General features: G+C 36.3%; 2 non-coding genes across 2 annotated transcripts; both read left to right on the forward strand.

Moving 5' to 3' along the window:
* The first annotated feature begins 1,457 nt into the window (after nucleotides 1-1,457).
* Nucleotides 1,458-1,648, forward strand: LOC111720188. Its single transcript, XR_004233593.1, has one exon. It is a non-coding gene; the product is annotated as a U2 spliceosomal RNA (small nuclear RNA).
* An 8,918-nt stretch (nucleotides 1,649-10,566) lies between these two features.
* LOC111720187 lies at nucleotides 10,567-10,730 on the forward strand. The gene has a single exon (XR_002769988.1). It is a non-coding gene; the product is annotated as a U1 spliceosomal RNA (small nuclear RNA).
* The last annotated feature ends 3,254 nt before the right edge of the window (nucleotides 10,731-13,984 follow it).

Consider the following 13,984-nt stretch of genomic DNA (forward strand, 5'->3'; position numbering starts at 1 on the left):
CTTGCTATGGATTTCACCAACCAGGATCCCATAACATGTTCATTTGTAAAGGGGAAATTTAGTGAAGGAAAGAAAGTAGTTTTCCGGGTGGGTTGGATTTCAGAATAGAGATAGAAGAGACTGAGAAAGTAGCAGTGAAGAAATGGAAAAAGGTGCGATTAAGAGCAGCGCTTTTGGGGGGTTATAGAACTGAGCAGATTTTTCTTTTTCAGAAAATGTCCTACTTTTAGTGGCAAAGAATCACTTTCTAAAGTAGTGATTATGTGATAGGCTATGCTAGGAAAGAGCGGTCATAGACATACAATTTACAGATCCCAGTGAGGTTTATTGAAGGATTTTTTTTTTGGGGGGGGGGCGGGAGGGGGATAGCCAGTATGGTAGGTCTTGCACAGCTAAGTGGCCAAGTGAATGCAGTGCCAGGCCTACAGTGAGGAAGATCTGGGGTCGTATATGACCCCAGGCTCTAACTGGCCATGTGGCCCTTGAGTAAACCATTTAATACTATTTGCTTCACGCAACCTTGTTTCACTCCTGATCTTATTGCAAATGGTTGCAGTTTGTCCCCATTACATATGATGCTTACTGATGGTTTTAAATAGATGCTACTGATTATTTTAAGGAAAAGTCCATTTATTCCTATGCTCTCAAGTGTTTTTAATAGGAATGGATGTTGGATTTTATCAAATGCTGAGAGAAATGATTTTAAAAAATCAATATCGCGTGGAGATTCGGCGCCTTCGCCGCTCGTCTCTGGGAGTAAGTAACCTCAGGGGCACCTGAGGCTTTCTCCCTAAGAGCCAGGACCCCATCGCATCCACGACCTGCGGGCGCTGCGCGTTCTCCTCGTTCTGATCCCAGATTTTGTCCTAAATCCCGCAGGCTCCCGTCCAGGAGCCTCCCATCCCGTGGGGAAAGGCCGCCTCCCCTTCCCCCCCGCCCCCCCCCCCCAGCCCCTAGAGCCCCGAGCGCCGCGGGGCTGGGAGCTCCCCAGGAAGGCGGGGAGGGGGCGCCCGCTCTACTCCCGCGCGGTGGGTTCCCCCGCCACCAGCAGGGGCAAAGAGAGAAAGGCGAAAAAGCTCGTAGGTGCGTGCAAGGAATTTTCTGGCTCCGGGTGCACTCTCTGCGCTTTCGCACCGCCCGCAGGGAAGCCATTGGTCGGCTGGTTGCGTAAGTGGGAGGGCTATGCAAATGAGGAATCGCGGAGTGGGCAAGGTTTTCTGGGTGCCGGGAAAAGGGCTTCTTTTGCGAAGAAAGTGGTAGAATTTGTTAAAATTCGGCTTTGTGGCGCGTTTGTAGTGATTGGAGCGTTTGTGAGCACGCGTAAGATTGGCGGCGGAGCTGTCGGTTCTGTGGTGGGAGTCGTGGGAGGAAGATGAGGCTTATCGCAAGTGTTTGCTCGCCGCGTGTGTAAAAGGGAGCGGATTGTGAGGGGCAGGGGAGCACGGGCGCTGTGAGTTATCGCTTCTCGGCCTTTTGGCTAAGATCAAGTGTAGTATCTGTTCTTATCAGTTTAATATCTGATACGTCCTCTATCCGAGGACAATATATTAAATGGATTTTTGGAGCAGGGAGATGGAATAGGAGCTTGCTCCGTCCACTCCACGCATCGACCCGGTATTGCAGTACTTCCGGGAACGGTGCACCTCCCTCTGGGAGAATTTTACAGTGAAAAAATAAGAATTAGTTCTTTAATGTTTTTTGCCCTTTTTTTCCTCTAGTGTGCTTATTTTTCGTTAGTTTAAAGTTGATTTTGTTTTCTAAATCACTTGTTTGATGTCTCACCGTGTAACTAACTTTTTGCGTATGTAAGACGTGGATTATTTTCTGAACATGAAATCCCCTGCGCAGTTATTCAGCATTGAAAGCAGCGAGTGAGATTGATGAGAGACGGTCCTTTAACTCTCAACAAGTATCTCTTAGAGAGCGGGTGAGAAGATGTTTTTCACCTCCTTGGAAATTTAGAGATTATGAAAATGGGAGTTACCGTGCACAACTCCAAAATACCAAAGGAATGTAAAATTTATCCTATCAGGGGGCAAAGGATCTCGCCAGAAATGTACACCAGAATAATTATACAAAAGCAAAGGAATTAGGAGTAACAATGCACATTAAAAACATTAAGGAATTTATTGAAACAATACAGAAGTTGCCCCGCCCCCAGTTTAGCTACACTCCTGGATTATAGTAGGGGAGCAATTAACCATATGAATTAGCTAAACCAGTTAATTGAATTGGTTTTTTTTCCCATAATTTTCTTATTGTTATGGCTATTAGGCACTAGTTATCACATAGTGCATGACCTATTTTTCATTTTAGACAGATAGACCCATTCTAAAATCCCTTCCTCTTGGTGAATAATCCCTTTGGGTAAAGTCCTTGTGGTTAGAATAGTTCCTAAGACTGGTTTTTCTTTAGTTGTCTTAGTAGCGAATTGTCCTGCTAGCTCCTTTTCTATATACTGATTCAGGGGTTCACGTCCTCCTTGAATTCAACTCATCAGGCCCTCTCAATAAATCATACAAAGGTTGTAATTGATCAGTAAGGATCTGTATCTTATTCCTTATCCACCTATGAATTTTTGGAATTCATTTAACGTATTGATTTTGCTGATGTCTATTTTAGGAAATTTCAATTGTATGATTTTATATGATATAATGTGGCCTGAATACTGAATAGATAATTGTATTTTTTTCTAGAGCTATTTTTAAACCTTGGTATTCAAATTCAAATTCATCAACAGACCTAGTGATGTTGCAGGGAAAAAAATCATCTCATTCTTTCAACAAACTGACCCATAGAGTCATTTGGAGTAATTATATTGGTAATTGTAACAACTCTATTACTACCAATGATTTCTAGATCTGTATTAACGTCCATCCGATATGCTATTAATGCACAAAATTTATTTTATTTTATTTTTTAATAGTCTTTTATTTACAGGTTATATGCATGGGTAACTTTACAGCATTAACAATTGCCAAACCTCTTGTTCAATTTTCACCTCTTACCCCCACCTCCTCCCCAGTTACAGTGGGTGTAGCTGGTTCAGTTCCGATGGACCAGGCCATCCTCAGCAACGAAATCAACCAAATCATTTCCAATGGAGCAGTAATGAACTGAACCAGCTACGCCCAGAAAAAGAACTCTGGGAGATGACTAAAACCATTACATTGAATTCCCAATCTCTATATTTATGCAACCTGCATTTTTGATTTCCTTCACAAGCTAATTGTACAATATTTCAGAGTCTGATTCTTTTCTACAGCAAAATAACGTTTTGGTCATGTATACTTATTGTGTATCTAATTTATATTTTAATATATTTAACATCTACTGGTCATCCTGCCATCTAGGGGAGGGGGTGGGGGTAAGAGGTGAAAAATTGGAACAAGAAGTTTGGCAATTGTTAATGCTGTAAAGTTACCCATGCATATATCCTGTAAATAAAAGGCTATTAAATTAAAAAAAATATATTCTTTGAAAAAAAAAAAAAAAAAAAGAACTGGTCATCATATAGTATTGTTGAAGTATATAATGATCTCCTGGTCCTGCTCATTTCACTCAGCATCAGTTCATGTAAGTCTCTCCAGGCCTTTCTGAAATCATCCTGCTGGTCATTTCTTACAGAACAACAATATTCCATAATATTCATATACCAAAATTTATTCAGCCATTGTCCAACTGATGGGAATCCATTCAGTTTCCAGTTTCTGGCCACTACAAAAAGGGCTGCTACAAACATTCGAATGCACAAAAATTAAAGCTTGCATAACTGTCACATAAAAACAAAAAGAGGGAATTGTAGAGGACTTGTCTTACTCCCTGTTAGCCTTGGACATTGCAGGAGGTGGGGCTCTGGAAACTGAGGATAGCCTTGTAAGGGTGAACATGATGGCGTTGGAAGGAAGGGAACCCACCAGAGAAGCAATGTGGCAGTTCTGGGAGAAGTATGCCAGGTCTGGGGTGAGAGAAAAATACCCACATACTTTGTACTTACGTGTAGCTTCCTGTAGATCACTATATATATATATATATATATATATATATATATATATATATATATATATATATATATATATATATATATATATAAATCTCTATAGCTAAAATGTGCTTATGCTCAGCTATAGGAACTAAAAGCCATATACTGAGGATATAAAAGACTTGCTGGGCTTATAATAAATGAGTCTTCCAACATCCTGACTCTAGCCTCTCATTACCCATGGTCTTGGCCATTCAAGTGACCAACATTGCAGGTCATATAAGATCCATGTCACTCTGGAGTTTGGGGCAAGAACCCAACACTAAGTGGGGCTGATGATAATGATTAATTTCCCTCGTTATTTTTGAGAGTATAAAATCCCTTTACAACAGTTAAGAAACAATGGAATGTTGGACTACATCAAGTTTAGATATCGGCTAATAAGAAAGTGGTACCAGGACAGGATATTGAACCAGGAGAAAGATTTATTTCTCCTGAAGTTTTTCTGTTATCCTTTGGGTAAACTTATTACAAAATCAGGCTTATCATATTGTCATTACTCGGGTTTTTTATGTATTCTGGGGCAACTACATGTGCAGTTCCATCAAGTTCCATCAAGGCTTTACGATGTCTCCACATTAGCAAATTCCTCCTATAACCTCAAAATCTACACATCTTTAAACTCCTAAAAGGAATACAGCCCTCTCTGAGTGTGTAATTCTCAATACATTTTAATAAATGCCTTTATTTGATTTAGAAATGGCCTGAATCCTGAATTTTTTCAAAGATGACACTGAAGATTATCTGCTTGAGTCCCCAAAAAACAATAATTCCAACAAAATACTCTTAGATTGATTAGGGAAAAATTATTTTTGGTCTAGAGTTTAACAAAAGAAAGGGAATAAACACTTTGAATAGCTTATGTATTCCTATCCAATATTGACTAGATTTCTAATAATGGAACTTCAATCCCTTCATCACAGGCAATAACTATTTGCAAAAATTACTTTGTGGAGCTTTTTTTTTAAGTTATCAATAGTATTTTATTTTTCCAAATCCAAATAGTTTTCAACATCCATTTTTGTATGACTATTCCAGATGTTTCTCCCTACCCCCTTTATCTCCATCTTCCCCAAGACAACCAGTAAAAAGGTTAAATATGTACAATTCTTTTAATCCTATTTCCACATTTGTCATGTTGTGCAAGAAAAATCATGAGAAAGAAAGGGAAAAAAAAAAAAAACAAATGGTGAAAATACTCTGCTTGGATCTACAGTAAGTCTCCATAGTTCTCTCTCTGGATATGGAAGAAATTTTCCAAAGAAAGTATTGGAATCACCTTGAATCACCACATTGTTGAGAAGAGCCAAGTCCATCAGAGTTGATCATCACATAATCTTGTTATTACTGCGTACAATATTAATGTTCTCTTGTTTCTGCTTGATTCACTCTGAAATCAGCTTGTTTATCATTTATTTTAACAAATATTTCTTGACATTCATATACTATAACTTATTCAGCCATTCCCCAATTATGGGCATCCACTCAATTTCCACACAATTCTTTGCCACCAGAAAAAGAGCTGCTACAAATATTTTTGCATATGTGGATCCTTTCCCCCCCCCCCCTTTTTTTTTTTTATAATATCTTTGGGATATAAACCCAGTTCCATATCACTCTCCATAATGGTTGGAGTTCACAATTCCACCAACAATATATTAGTGTCCAGTTTTCCCACATCCCTTCCAACATTCAAACATGTTGGAACATTAATCCCTTCCAACATTAATCTGGGAGGTATGTAGTGGTAACTCAGGCTTGTTTTAATTTGCATTTCTCTGATCAATAGTGATTTAGAATATTTTTTCATATGACTAGACATGGTTTTAATTTCTTCAGCAGATGGCATTTGAATTGTCTTTGAAATAACCATAAGTTTGTCCACTATAAATAGTATTTGAAAATAGTAAAAATATGTATTCACATCAATCCTCTATTCCAGGACAATATATTAAAAGGATTTTTTTTTCCTTTCATTCCCAACCAGTATTGCGGTACTTCCAGGAATAGCACATCTTCTGGGGAATTAAATTTCAGTCTAAAAGAAAGGTTAGGTTTTCTTTTTTCTTATCCCACAGTTAGAATTTTATGCATCAAGGATAGCTAGAATTGATTCAGCTGAGCAAAGCAACCCTGACCACAATTCATTATGACGATTCATTACTTAAGTATTGGCGGATGCTGCAGCTGTTTTGTATTCAGGAAACTAAGGAGTGATATTAGTAGTCCTCTAGAATCTTTAGTCCTAGACAATCAAGATTTTAGGATGTTTTTAGGAAAATTTGCCTACTTTCCATGTGAAAGGTGGTCAAAAGTAAAGTAAAAAAAAAGTCACAAGTAAAAAAAAGTGAGTACTACATACCTATGTGCATGTTCATTATGTGTATAAGAATGTTTCATCTTTTGTTTTGTTTACTAGATTTTTGTTACTAGAATTCCAAGCCATTTTCTATAAATTTAAACAAATTATATTCTTTTTAAAGGATAATATTGCTCATGCAGCAGTATTATTAAATTGAAGCCTCTTCCACTTAATTTTCAAATCCATGTAATGTCCTTTCTCCCATGAAATTTGCCATCCTATATTTGTCAAATAAGCCCCCCAAAACGTTATAAAATCTAAGCAAAATCTTCTTCTCCAAAGACCAACCTATTCCTCCTTACACTAGCCAGCTGTGGTATTGCCATGCTGGTGTTAATATCTGGGACTAGATCTTTCTTATGCAACAAAATAACTGTATGGACATGTATACATATATTGTATTTACATATACTTTAACATATTTAACATGTATTAGACTACCTGCCATCTGGGGGAGGGGGAGGAAAGAGGGGAAAAGTTGGAACAAAAAGTTTTGCAATTGTCAATGCTGAAAAATTACCCATACATATATCTTGTAAATAAAAAGCTATAATAAAAAAAAAATATATATCTGGGACTAGCCCTCTCTATCACCTGATCTATCATTGCAGGCTCTTCATTGTCCAGGGAGCTAGTGACAAACCATCTTTGAACCTCTAGGACTCTTGGGAGTGCCATCTAACACCCTTTCCCCCTATCATTTTGGGCTGTGGTAACCTTCCCCCATCCTTCTCCCTTTTCCCTTCTATAATCAGAAATAGTTTGTGGAACCCTAACACAGGAACCTGATCTGAGCAGCAGCCCAGCACATTATATGGGTTTCAAAGCATATTCTTCTTGTAAATTCTGTATCTTTGGCCTTTCTTTCCTCCCTGGATGTGTCAGTAATTGATCACAGTCATTTCTTTAGAGGGAGCTAAAGGTAAGAAATGATTTGAAGAGAAATATTTGCTCAATTCTATTTTTCAATTACTTTTGATGAACCCACAAAATAACCTTATCTCCTGTAGGGAAAAAATGCATAGATTATTACAGCATTGGATAGCTGGAAGAGGAGTAATTCTGTGATAACATCCCAGGTTTCCCTCTCAGAAGGATTTGGTGGGTTTTGTAAGCAAATGTGTCTCTTTGTGGTTTTGATTGTGTTGTTTTTAAAAAGATGAAGCAATACAGTTTCTGAGTAATTCGTCATTTTATTGATCACAATTGATGAAAGGGGTCAGAATCACTCTTGAATAACAAAGACCTCTCATGAAACCTAGTAAACATTTAATTTTTAACCATCCCCCTGGTGGCTTTCCTGCCCCCTGCACTCCTCCACTAAGATCAAGATTGGGTCAGAATAAAAAGACTCTTGATTCTATTCCCTGACCATTCTGTAGTGGTGTCTATCCTGTGAGACCAAGGCCTGTCCCAAGGATCCTCCAGAAGATTGCCGTTAGCCAAACATTACATTTGTCAGTTGTGAAAGTAGTGACAGTCAGCTCTGTTAGCAAATGAGAGAATGAATTTATGAGAATTGGATTTATTACTACATTAGAGTCTGTGAATGGGAGTAGATCACTTGATAACTAATCAGTCTCTAGTCAAAGAGATTAATTATTTCATATCACTCTCTCTGGTTTGATCTAGATCAAAGGGAGAATCATTATACCCAGACCTGCTTGTAGTCACAATATAAAGGGCCAGAATCATCAAGACTTCAGACCTTAAACATTAATTTTTACCATTTGAAAGTGGCTTTTCCCTCTCATTATGACAAATAGTGAACTTCAAAGAGCTGTTCTATTCTGAATAATCTTGGTGTCTATTCTCTGAATGCAGGAAATAAAAGAGAAACTTCATTTAGTCCTAACTTCAGTGATTAGTCTATTAGAATAAGAGAGAATAATTAATCATTCTACTTATCTAATTGGTATTTTACTTAATAATAGGTTCTTGTCCAAAGCTTCTATTCTTCATTAGTTAACTTCAAGGTTGCATACTAGGAGATATAAATAAAGAGAAATATAAGAGAAAACTCATTAATGTTGATATAGTCAGTGATCTTAGAAAAGGCTAGAATGCTTTTGGGGCTTAAGATCTGTTTCTCTACTTAGAGTTCTTGAGTCAAAGGTTGCTGATGTCAAGTGTTCTTTTTAGAGTGAGGAATATCAATTAAAGAAATTTAGTCATTAGGAATAATTCATTAATGTTGAGAGTGATGACAATAATTATGCCTCTTGATATAATGTTCTATTAGCATTCTTTAGCATTATTTTAAGTTGATCTATATAAATAAATATACATAAATATATATATATAATTTAGCATTATATATATAAATTATCTAGGAAATAAATATATAATTATTTAGCATTATTTTATATGTATAAATTATATTATAAAATTGACATTATTATATATATAAATTATAAATATAAATATATATAATTTAGTATTATATATAAATTATATAAATAAATAAATATAATATTTTGCATTATTTAGCATTATTTTATATGTATAAATTAAATATATATAAATATATATAATAATTTAGCATTATTTTATATATATATAATTTAGATATTTATATATAAATTATATATAAATATAAATTAAAATATATAATATTTAGCATTATTTTATATATAATTATATATAATATATTAAAATATATAATAATTTAGCATTATTTTATATATAAATATATGAATAAATATATATAAATATATATAAATTTAGCATTATTTAGCATTACTTTATATATATATAATTTAAATTATATATTATATTATATATAATTAATATATATATATATATAATTTAGCATTATTATTATATATATATAATTATATATAATAAATATAAATATATATAATATTAGCATATTATTTTATATTATAAATATATAAATATATATATAATTTAGCATTATTTTATATATATAAATTATATAATAAATATATAAATATATATAAATATATAATAATTTAGCATTATTTAGCATTATTTTATATATATAAATTATATAAATAAATAAATATATAATTATTTAGCATTATTATGTATAAATTAAATATATATAAATATATATAATAATTTAGCATTATTTTATATATATAATAATTTAGCATTATATATATTATATATAAATATATAAAAATATATATAATAATTTAGCATTATTTAGCAACCTCAGATCTTTCTGATGTAAGCTTCTGTTACATTACATACCTTAGGAAACTTAAGAAAGGAGAGTTCTTTGCCCACAGAGATTCTGTGTTTTTGAAGTCACTGAGACAAAGAAGCTCAAAGCCAAAGGCAAAGGAAGGAACAAGAGGGAAGGACACCGTTTGGGGCTGCATTGGATAATTTGTGGTTTGGACATGGATTACATGACAATGTTTGCGTGTGTATTAGCAAAGGTAAATCAGTTTCACGTGCTTTCCAACAATATTCAAACTGTTAATGAACCAAAAAGCAGATTCTCTGAAGTGACTGCGACTGCCTCATATAACAGAACATAAAAAAAAAATCATGCAAAACATATGCAAATTACAAGATAATTTTAGAAGGGCTTCCCGCCTTTTAACGGGAAAAGTATTGAATGAAACAAACGAAATAAGAGGGCAGAGGCGGAGATTCCGAACAGCAGGCGGGAGGGGGTGCCGCGCCCCAGCTTCATTGCCGGGTTCTGGGCTTCAGCCATGAGGCGTGGCTTGAACTGGGACAGATTCGGAAATGTGGAAAGGGAGGACTATGGAAAACTCACAAAATTGCAAACCGACCGAACAATAAAACAAACCTGCCCTCGCCCCAGAGGGATGAGGAGAAATCCTCATATAGATGCATAAAGAAGCGTGTCTTTGTCTAGTTCCTAGTTGCTTTGAGCGATAGCTTATTAGATGGCAGGCTCCGGGAGGCCGGGTGAGTGACGTCACAAGAGGGAGGCAGTATGCAGATGAGACCCTTGTGTGCCCGTTTTCTGTGACCGGTTTTCTCCCCCCGGCACGTGTAGTTCTGAGGGTGGCGGCGCGTGCATTTCTACAAGAGAAATACTTTTTGTTTTGTGCGGTTTGCGGGTCTGGAGGCTGGCGTGCGGGATGCGTTGTGTTAGTGACCGTGTGCGTGATGTGAGAGCCTGCGGAGGGAGAGGGCGAGTGTGGTGATGGAAAGCATACTTACCTGGCAGGGGTGATTCCATGATCACGAAGGTGGTTTCCCCAGGGCGAGGCTTATCCATTGCACTCCGGATGGGCTGACCCCTGCGATTTCCCCAAATGCGGGAAACTCGACTGCATAATTTGTGGTAGTGGGGGACTGCGTTCGCGCTCTCCCCTGGTTTTTCAGTACCAAAAATTAGCTTTTCTTGCAAGATTGGTTAAGTCCCGTGGTGAAATAGCTAGTTCTTTATTGGTCTGTTGGTCTCACCATCCGGAAGTCCAAAATGCATGATTTCTGCGTCGAAATTATGCTTTGGAATTCCGTTACAAGCTGATTTTTAGGTTAACGTTTTCTGTGTTGGCGTTTTCTAAAGCGCTTTAGCGGCTTGTATGGGGTAAGTAATTTTACATGCGCTTTTGTAATCGATGAAATACGAAGAAATTTACTACCTACCGGGAACATCAATAGGCAAACAAACTAATCCCTAAAACGTTTGAAAAAGAAAGAAAACGCTGCAACTTAGGAGACGAACTCTTACATTTCCTTTAAAACGTGGCATTTTAGTGGGACTTGCAGTCATGTTAGTAGCAGAGAGAGAAACGTTGTAAGGTATTTTAGGCGTTCCGGTCAGTCATGGAGAAAGCCTGAGCTGAGATGTATGAGGTGGAAGAAACTGGAATGGTGAGTTGAGAAGAGTATTCAGTGCCAGACAACGTTCTGTTTGCCCCTGGAGGCAATAAGGGAGACACTGTGTTTATTTCAGGAAGAGAGAAACACGCTCCGTCTGCATCTAAAGAAAATTCTTTTAGTGACTAATTGGAGGATTGATTGAAGTGAAAAGAGACTAAGGGAGGTAGGGGAGAGATTTTATGATGGTGAGATCACAGGGTTTGGCAGCAGCATGGGGGTGGGGGTGCAGTGGGGAGGAGGTAAGAGTTAGTGAGGAATCCAGGTAGACACCAGGCTGGGGGACAGGGAGGATGTTGCTCGCCACAGTAATAGGGACGGTTCAAGGAGGAAAGTATTTTTTGGGGAAAAAATGAATTGTTTTAGATAGACAGAGTTTAAGGTTTTAACTGGACAACCAGTTTGAGATGTCTGAAAGGGAGCTGGAAATGAGATAGTTGAAATCATTAAAGACATGGGGGCAGAAAAAGTAAATTTGAGCAGAGATGGCAATACAATCCATTGTACTGAGCTGGAGACTTATGTGAACTATCTTCCCCTGTCAGGAAGAAGCCCATCTGACAATTATTAGATAAAACCAATTTCCAGATTAATCCGTTGGTATAGAATGATTGTGAGGTTGGAACTTGTTTATCCTTCAAACTTCTGGGTACCTTTAAGCAATTTTTGAGATATTGATTAGCATATCTTTAGACAGGTCTGGGACCTGGTCTGTCAGGTTCATTCCTAGGCTCTTTGACCCTCCCTCTTGAGTTCAGTTACTTTTCTGATCTCTCTGAGAAACTCCAAAGATTTTATTTCCCTTATAAAAGATCTGCTTATGATGAAGAACTTTGCCAAGTTCTTTCAGGACTAAGCCAACTATGACATTTTTTTTTTTCTTTCTCCTTCCCTTTTTTCTTATTCTAATTCCGCTTTGTTTAACCTGCCCCTTTAATGGCTTACTCCCATCTCACCAAGTGTTTCCTTTCTCCTGATATTTGTGAATTCTCTGGGGAATTTTTCTTTTTCCTTATTCACTGCACAGCTCTCTCAACTTTATTTCATATTTGCCACTCCTGGTTCCTGTTTTACCACTTATTTTTGTCTATAACCTATTCCCCTAAATAAATTACCTTTTGCCAAAGAGAATGACCATTGTGAATTTGTCACATGTTTATTTTGAATTGCTACTTCTATCTCATGAAGACCATCAGTACCATCTAGCTCATCCTTGCTGATTGTGTTTTGAGATTTTGGCTGAGAATTGGAGGTTGCTCCTTCAAAAACCATTAGACGTTTGGATTTAGGAATTCATTATTCTGAGAATGAGCTCATTATAAATGATTATTTTGTTCAATTTAAGTAAGATGAAGAAGAAGACTAATTTTCTAGACTCTGGCAGGCCTAAGTGGGTTCTCCAGGAGGTTATCACTAGTAGGGTCAATGACATGGAAAGGAGGCCTGCACTGCAAGGCCTTGACCATGTTCCTTAGCCAGATGCTTCATTATGATGATCTTAAGAATTTTCACTCTTATTTGTTGAAGAGTATACCGAAAATTCAGGACAGGACTATTAAAAATAAAGACTCCTGAGATTTTGTTATTGTTGTTGTTGTTCAACAATGATAATTTATTTTCACAGTATAATTATTTTAAAAGGAGATATCAAATAGCTTTTTTTAAAAATTCTGCACCTTATCACAGAAAGCATAGACAATTTTCTTTTTAGTCATAGGTATTCAAATATTTCCTCTTGGTTTGTCTCAAAGTTCTTAAAGAATTTATTTTAAAAAGGAAAAGGATGCACATGTGCAAAAATATTTGTGACGGCCCTTTTTGTAGTGGCAAGAAACTGGAAACTGAGTGGATGCCCATAAATTAGAGAATGGCTGAATAAATTATGGTATATGAATGTAATGGAATAGTATTGTTCTATAAGAAATGATGAGCAGGATGATTTCAGAAAAATCTGGAGAGACTTACATGAACTGATGTTGAGTGAAGTGAATCAAACCAAGAGAACATTGTACATAGCAACAAGAGTATGTAACTGTGATGGACTTGACTCTTTTCAACAATGAGGTGACACAACGCAATTCCAATAGACTTGTGAAGGAAAGAGCCATCCACCATCCAGAAAGAACAATGGAGACTAAATGTGAATCACAGTACAGTATTTTCACTTTTTTGTTGGTTGCTTGTTTTTCTCTTTCTTGTGTGTTTTTTTTTCTTTTGATCTGATTTTTCTTGTGCAGCATGACAAATATGGAATTATGTTTAGAAGAATTGCACATGCTATCTAAGAGAAGAGTGGGAGAGAGGAAGGAAGAAAAATTTGGAATATAAAGTTTTGCAAAGGTTGAACACTATCCTTGTATGCATTTGGAAAAAATAAAAGAATTGCTTTTAAAAAGCACCAATAATTTTTAAGAGATTTGCATTGGTTTACCCCCCCAAAAAGTGTACATTTTTGCTATGCTTTCATATGCATATGTATGTACACACACATATAATATTAAATTTGTTGCATTTGTTTGGCTCAAAAGCAAATATTTTGAAATCCTAATAATTCAAAAAACAACCATCAGAGAAACAATTGTAGGATCCAAAGCAATTGTGCAAGTGATACTAAAGCAGTTACTAACCTTTTAATAGGAAATAATGTTATATTCCAATGGGGCCCAAGATGTACATCATACCATTGTGTCCATTTCCTTTTTTATTAAAATTGCAGCTTTCTTAAAGTGCTGCTCGGGCAAAAG

Source organism: Sarcophilus harrisii, chromosome 3 (genome assembly GCF_902635505.1).
Source record: "Sarcophilus harrisii chromosome 3, mSarHar1.11, whole genome shotgun sequence".
NCBI classification, from domain to species: domain Eukaryota; kingdom Metazoa; phylum Chordata; class Mammalia; order Dasyuromorphia; family Dasyuridae; genus Sarcophilus; species Sarcophilus harrisii.